We start from the raw sequence: 8,015 nt of genomic DNA, 5'->3' as shown, positions 1-8,015 counted from the left end.
ATCAGGAGGAAGGCCAAGCGGTAAAGCACACACCTTTAATCCCGGGGGGGGGGGGGGGGGGCAGAGCCAGGTGAAGCTCTGTGAGTTCAAGGCCAGCCTGGTCTACAGAGCAAGATCCAGGACAGGCACCAAAACTACACAGAGAAACCCTGTCTCGAAAAACAAAACAATCAGGAGGAAGAAAAGACAATAAATATAAATATGTAAGCACAAATCCAAACCAGATTTTACATATATATGTGTGTGTGTGTGTGTGAATGTATGTATATATATTAAATATATGTATTGCATTTTATGCTGATGTGGCTGTAAAATATGACTGCCAGTGTATCTGTGGAAGATAGATCTCAAGAAGGCAAAAGCTAAGTGAATCCCTCACCAGGTAAGACAAAAGATAAGGCCTGGAATCTAGCAAGCAAAGATATAACCTTGGGAAGAAGCAGAGAAAGCCAAAGACCTAGGACCCTCCCTGGGTTTGAGAAAGAAATCGTCTTCTAAGGACAAAGACGTTCCTGTCCCCTTACCCCATCCAAGCAACAATAGAACTCATAGTCTGTGCACATTCACATTAAATACACTTAGGGGACCTTATGAAACATCAAAGGTACAAATGCTTTTTGAAAAATTGTATTGCTGCTATTATTATTGTTGTTGCTGTTGTGTGTGTGCTTGTCAATGTGTGTGTTTGTGTGTACACCGAGGAGTGTATGGAGAGGTCAAAGGACAACCTATTTTTCACCCTGATGGCCCTTCTAAGGATGGAACTCAGGTCACCAGGCTTGCAAGACGAGCGTCTTTACCAACTGAGTCTTCTTACCCAGATATTTTAGCATTCATATTTGTGTCTGTGTGGTCAAGTTGTGCCTTGTTTTTGGTTTAGTGTCTGGCCCACGGGTGGTGCTTTCAGTGGCTTAAAGACATGCAGTATCCACTCCCACTAAAATCACCACTGTGAAAGAAAGGAATTCCCATGCTGCATTCAATAACCCATGCATCTAACTTATGAAATATTAAGATCAGTTGAGGGTAGGTCCCGTTGCTGAAATCTTTCAAAATGAGTAAAATAGTAAATGAGGTAGCTCTTCCTCTTCCTTTGCGGTAAGCACAGTTCCTTGGGGTTTATAAATACACTTTATCAAATCCCTCTGTGCAAGCAATCTTGAGTCACACCCCCTGCCACCCCCCAGCCCTGCACCATGAGAGAATGAATAAATGAATATCTAGCAGGGCCCACACAATCCCCACACAATAATTGACATTCTGAAAGTGTCTGAAGATATCATGTATGATAGACACCAGAGAGTGGCCCTGCACATATTGTCTATGAATTACTGGTTTTCTGAAAGGGACAGACAACACAAACAGATCACAGAAGGACGCCACAGATAAATTCACAAAACAGGGTCAGCACGATTAGTAGATGTCAGACATGAGACTCCCCTGTCCCTTCTGATTTATGCAAGACACAGTTGCTGGTTTCTTTGTTTTTCAGTCCTGACATGTCCTGGCTCCTGTTATTCACTTACAAATGGCCGCACTATTTACTGAAGGCTGTGTGTGTCTGTTGCTAAAGGAGGAAGAGGCATACATACACAGTGTCCAATGTCAGAAGCCCCAGACCCAAGGCCTTTGCAGTTCCAGCATCCTAGGGAGTAACCACCACCAAGGAGGGATCTCCAAGTGGAGTTTCTGCCAGGCCACCTTGCAGAGGCCTGGTGATCAGAAGGGAACACTGAAGAAACCTCCTAAGGCCAGCCACAATGAAAATGACAGTTCAGATCCACAAACACCCAGAAAAGCTATGAGAACGATCTTGTGGGCAAAATCTGCTTTAATGGGAACGTTAAGCGTTACACACTGTGGCCTGTTATGAATTGGTTGTAATTTTCTCCTGACAGTTTCTGAATGAAACTAGTTAGTACACAAAATAATAATAATAATAACAATAATAATAATAACAAATGCCACAAAGCAGAAAGCAAACTCAGTGTCTGAAGGTTAATGATTGCTCATGAAAGCCACAGAAATAAATTATCTGCCTAGGGACACTGTCACATGATCAGCACAAAAGCTGTAACAGCCAAAAATGTTTATGTAGAGGGAAAAAAAAAAAAAAAAAAAACCCTGTCAGCGTCACAGCACCCTTCCCCCCACAGCTAAATTCGAGTCCTGAGCCAGCCAGCTGCTCCTGACTGCTTACATTAAACTAATTTGTGCTGCTACATTGCAGCTGCTTAATTTTTTACTCTGAACTTTATCACCAATAAGTGTTACAATAACAAGCGATATGATGCTATCTCTGAAGAAATATCCATCAACCCTCAAACGAGGACAGCTTCCCAAGCGCGGCTTGCGGGAACGCAAAACTGAAAAGGGAGGAAAGAAGAAAAAGAAGCAGAAAGAAAGGGAGGGGGGGGGGGAGGAAAGAAGAAAATTACCCCGCACTGCCTCTTTAAAAGAGGGGGAGGGGCGAACTTTTAGTAGGGAGAGGCTTTAAACCCCTGCTTTGTTCAGCAGGGCCTGTCTGCGGTGTGGAAGGGGCTGACTGAGAAGGTTAGCTAGCAGGGGAAGAGTTAGCCAGTTAAGCTGTGCTTCTGCTGGGGGGGGGGGGGGGGGGGACGATTTGCAAGGTGAGAGCTTGGGAAGGGAGCAGGCAATTTCCTCCTAACAATGCAGTCCACTCTGCCTTGCCCACTGTCCTCCAAACATCTCGTGACCCCAAACTGCAGCTCGGGCGGTAATTCCTGACTTGCTCCCAGGGTTATTCTGGAGCTTACAATATTAGTGGTGTCCTTCCCACCCCCACAATCCCCCATGTTTTCCCGTTATTTTCCTAGTCCAGTGGAAATACACAAACCCTACTCTGCACAGAAAACAGACACTGACCTGAGCTGTTTTAAATTCCTGCCCTGTTTGTGCTACATTTTTTGGAATTTGGCTGAGACCATAGGTCAGGCATTTATCTGTGCTCGAACTGCAATGATACCTACACTTAAAGAATCAAATAAAAGATTTTTTTAAAAAGTGTTTGTAATGCCCTGAAACTTTTCCATTATTAATTAATCAGAATGTGAGTCCAAGTATCCCCTTACTGTCTCTGCAGCTTGCTGCTGAGAACAATTCAACTCTACCCCGCTCGGTGATCACAAACACGATTCCTTTGAAAGCAGTGAAGAACACTCATGTCAGCTATTTACAACATTTTTTAAATTCTGTGGTTTTTCAGAATTAAGGTTCAAAGTGAGTGCTATTAACATTGAGTAATACAGTAGTTTTCCTTGCACCAAAGATACCCTAAATTTTAAAAGGAACGTTTACACCTAAATCATTCTCTCAGGGCAGGGGTGTAGGAGGGCTAAGGAGGAGGAGCTTTAGACCCACTGTTGTATTTTTTCCCCTTCACACCTTATGGTCACAGCCCAGTCCCCACAGTATTTTCTTTATTCAGACAAGCAGTAATCACCTACGGGGCAGAGTCAGGGGCTTTGAAGGGGCAGGGCCCTGCTTCCTTCTTCTCAGTCCACATCCTCCACCTCCATAGTGGTTGGGTAGGTACGGTTCTCAAGGGTTATGACCCCTGGGGAAGTGGAGGCAGAGTCCCTAGACTCCATCAGAAGGGCTCTTCCAAGTGCCAAGTGGGTCACTGTTGGGCAAGGCCAGGCTTTCCATGCAACTCAGTGTGATGCCTCCAGCCCTGTCCAGGAACTCTTGACAGGAAGCATCCTCAGCTTGCTGGTGGGACAGGGTGTAACCCAAGGCAAACGAGAGCAACTTTTGAAAAGGCCCCTAACCCTGGGCAGGCAGGGAAGGGCTCCGTGGAAGAGCAACCATGGGAAGACTTCCCGAGAAGCACTTTGCTTTTCTTCATGGGCAGCTGTGCTTGCTTGGCTGGCCTTGAGCGGAGTAACAGGACTTCTCGAAGCTTGAAGCCAGACAGCTTGACAACGTTGTGAAATTAAGACTCAGATTGACAGGATATGTGATTTTATTATCTTCCCAGAGCTGTACTAAACTGGTCTGACTGGGACACTTGGCGGCTGGTGACAGAGGCCATGCCATCGCATGAAGGTGTGAGTAAAACACTAGGGTCAGCGTGTCTCAGGGAAGTTCTGTGCACATGAAGCATGCATGCGTGAGCTCAAGAGTAGTGGTTATTGACACGCTCTTTCCTCTCAGCAAGCCACGGGGAAAGGAAGGAGCTGCTGCCAGCCACCAGGGATCTCACTGGGGAGAATTGACTTGGCCAGTCCCCTTGAAAACTTCTACCCCTTCTGGATACATGCTTTTCCAGAGCAGCGCCAAACAAGAGTTGGCTGCCAGTCCTCCTGACTTAGGACCACAGGTCACGAAAGTGTTTGCCATTGTGGACTTCCTAAATGGCAAGGCGCTCTGCTCTGGTCTCAGGCTCCTCCATCCCATCTCTGAACTCCCCAAACTAGCTTTGCTTTGTAGAAGTCCTGCTTTTCTGGCTTCTAAGTTGCCGGAGAAGTAGAAACGGTCCATGAGGTGTGCTGTGAGGTATGGTATCATTTCCAATTCACAGCATCCGACACTCATAGTCATAAGCCTGCACAGGGGTGCGGTGTGGGAAGTGACATGTGTGACTAAGGCACACATTGTGGTTCCCACTTTTGCCGATGTACTGGAGCACAGGCCAAACTCGAAAATGACAAAAGTCTAAAGGACTTCTATCATGCTCCATGTTTCTCCAAATAAACCGACAGCAAGCGATTTATCTAAAGTTGCAACGCTGTGACTCCTGATAGCTTTTCCATCAACAAGTTCTAAAACATTATCCCTACTAGGCTCTCTAATGACTGTACAGGTTATCCTAAGGCATGATGGTGCTGGTTCCATGGCAACTACCCAAGCCTCCTGTTCTTAGAAGAAAAGAACTGATTCCCTCAGACTGAGCTCTGACCGCCACAAACACACTGGGGCACGTTTTCCCCCACTACAATAATAATAAAAAGTTTTAATTAAAAATTGCTAAATAATGTATATGAAGTGTTTCTACAAGCTGTGGGGAGACTCTTAAATATAAAGAATAGTGATGCTCTTGTTAAATTCGTCTCCAAATTTAAAAACTAATTTATTCTATCTTCTACTTGCAATATAGAGGAAGAGAAGTATAAGTAAAGATATATTCGGTAAAGTGGTTTTTTGTTTTTTTGTTTTTTGTTTTTAAGGTAAAAGTCAGGCCATTGATTCTTCACTCAAACAGAAGGTATTTCATTTGTTGAGTATATAATGAGGGGCTATTCTGGTGCCATGGGACTTAAGAATAGAATGATATTGCTCTGCTCAAAATGTATGTCCTTGACACCGTACAACCCCACCGCCTCCACTCAAATGCCAAGAGGCGTGACAAGGAAGCAAGAAGCTGTGTTCTCCTTAGTCCCTCAGTTGGCATGTTTCCAGATACAGAATCCAAGAGCTGAGTGACAGGGATCGTTTGGATAAAGGTACCAATGGGTAGAGCCAATCTATCCATTAGACATAGCTAACTAATACTGTACTTGGGGCCCAGGGTGGTTTTGTGTGTGTGTGTGTGTGTGTGCCCATAAATATATTTTCATTTCTTTTAAAATCTAAAAAGTAGAGCTTTTGAATCGAATTTATAACATTATTTATAACAAATTTAATTAACATTAAATTATATTTAATGTTAATAACACCTTTATGTCAACACAATCAGAAGATATAACCTTTACATTTTTTTTTTAACGGAGGAAAAGAACCCACGGAGGCAAAGGTGTCTGCCTTAGTTTTGCATTGCCGCTGTAACAAGTTACCACAAATTGGACTTCTTTATAATAGTAGTCAGAACTCGAAAACGGACCTCATGGAATGAAAGGAAAGATGTGGACAAGGTTGCTTTTTCCTCCATAGGATGGAAGTGGGAGTTTCTACTGAGGTGCAGTCAGAGTGGGCACAGTCACTGCATGTGACCTCCCTCGGTGCCCTCTGTCCTCTTTCTATGCTACTGTTTCCTTGCCAAAACCAGAGGTGGCACCTGCTGGGAAGCTGTGCTCTTGTACCATGTATATATGGTGCCATATGGAGCCATAATGATACCCCCACAATAGACACACACTGACCCCAAAGCTCATTCACTTTGAGGCAAGTGTTCTGAAGCTCACATTCATGGTCATAGACAAACAGAGCAAGACTGTCCGGACACTAGATGTCTTACTCTCTGGGTTCACAGAAGTAGGTATGATCTTGAGGTGGCCACTAAGAAGCCAGTAGACACATTCCCATCATTGGGATTCAAACTATAAGAAGAATGCAGACAGCCAGCTACGCCTGGCCCTGTAAAAGGTTGGGGGGACGGTGTTTATGCTGAGCAAGGCTGCTGCTGATTTCTCTTTCCTAGACAGACCATTGAGGCAAAGGGACCTGCAGCTTCGTCACTCCGAGGAGTGTTCTCTATAGACTAGTATGCACTTGATCTAAACCTCCACATTTTCCTCTTACAAACCTGGACAGCAGGGCTGTGGAGATAGCTTGGTGGGTAAGAGCTTGCTTGTGCAAGCATGGTGAGCAGTGTTTGGATCCCTTGCTCCTATGTGAAAGCCAAGTACTACAGTGTATGCTTGTGGCCCCAGGGCAGGCTGGCAGAAACAAGAGCATCTGGGGGCTCACTAGCCAACCAGAGGAGCTGAAAAAGTGAGAACCGGGTTCACCAAGAGACCCTGTCTCAAACAAAGACAGGTAGGCCAGGCAGTGGTAGTGCACACCTTTAATCCCAGCACGCCTATAATCGCAGAGCCAGGCGGATCTCTGTGAGTTCAAGGCCAGCCTGGTCTACAGAGCAAGATCCAGGGCAACCAGGACTGTTACACAGAGAAACCCTGTCTCAAAAAATTTAAATACATATATACATACATACAAACATACATAAACACATAAACAGTAGTGGAAGATAATGGATACTGACCTCTGGCCTGCAGACATAAGCACACAAAATGGGCAACCTACAGAGATGCCTAAATTCATGGACCTTTCACATTTTACCCAATATTTGGTACATTGAGACTCCCTTGCAGCCCACAATTTAAACTGTATAATGGTCTGGGACATTTTTGTAACTAGTTTATAATTTAAACTCCACATTAACCCAATCCTCTGTAGTGTCATCTATAAAATGGGTGTAGCAAAAATAAGCCAAGCCCTAAAGTTATTTATGGGGATTAGCTGCCAAACAAGATTGTGTGGCATTTTCCATGTATAAATCTTGAGTAATCCAAGCAATAAAAAGTAACATTTGGGAGCTGGAGAGTTGACACTCTTGCAAAGGACCAAGGCTTGATTCCCAGCACCCACATGGCAGCTCATCACTATCTGTAACTTGAGTCCCAGGAGATCCAACACCCTCTTCTGACCTTCAAGCACACCTGGGACACATAGTGCGCAGACACACATGCAGTCAAAATATTCATTCAAATAAAATAAATAAATCTAAAATTTTTTAAAGTAACATTTCCCATTCATATTCCCATGAAATTCTGAACAAGTGCAAATCCCCCCCCCACTTCTCTTCAAAAAGCACACCTAGCCTACGGCCTCTTAGACAGACATGAGATGGAAACCAAAGATGGAAATGTAACTAAATCAGAATTCATCAGCTGGATTTTTACCCTAACCACAATATATCTACTAGCTTCCATCTTTTAAGTAATATATATTATTATTATTGGCATCTTGAAGAAAAATATAGAAAATCATTCTAAAAGACAGGCTTACCAAATGCATACTGAGGTTTCTGCTTAAAGATTAGGTTTCCAAAATCTTTGCAGAGAGGAATTCTTAGAGGTATTTTCACTGCCGTTTGAGTGGTTTTGTTGGGTTGGTTTGGATTTCGGTAGTGAGAATCGAACCCAGGGCCTTGTGCACACCATGCACTTTATTCCCAGTGGAGATGTGGATTCTTCCATCTGCTGTGAAATATTCCCTTCCTCAACCAAGTCATGATATACAGAGCTGCGTGAGGCATCTTAACAAATAAGAGA

This window comes from Onychomys torridus, chromosome 19 (assembly GCF_903995425.1).
Source record: "Onychomys torridus chromosome 19, mOncTor1.1, whole genome shotgun sequence".
Classification (NCBI taxonomy): Eukaryota; Metazoa; Chordata; class Mammalia; order Rodentia; family Cricetidae; genus Onychomys; species Onychomys torridus.
The sequence above is the reverse complement of the archived record's forward strand: the minus strand, read 5'-3'. Positions refer to the sequence as shown.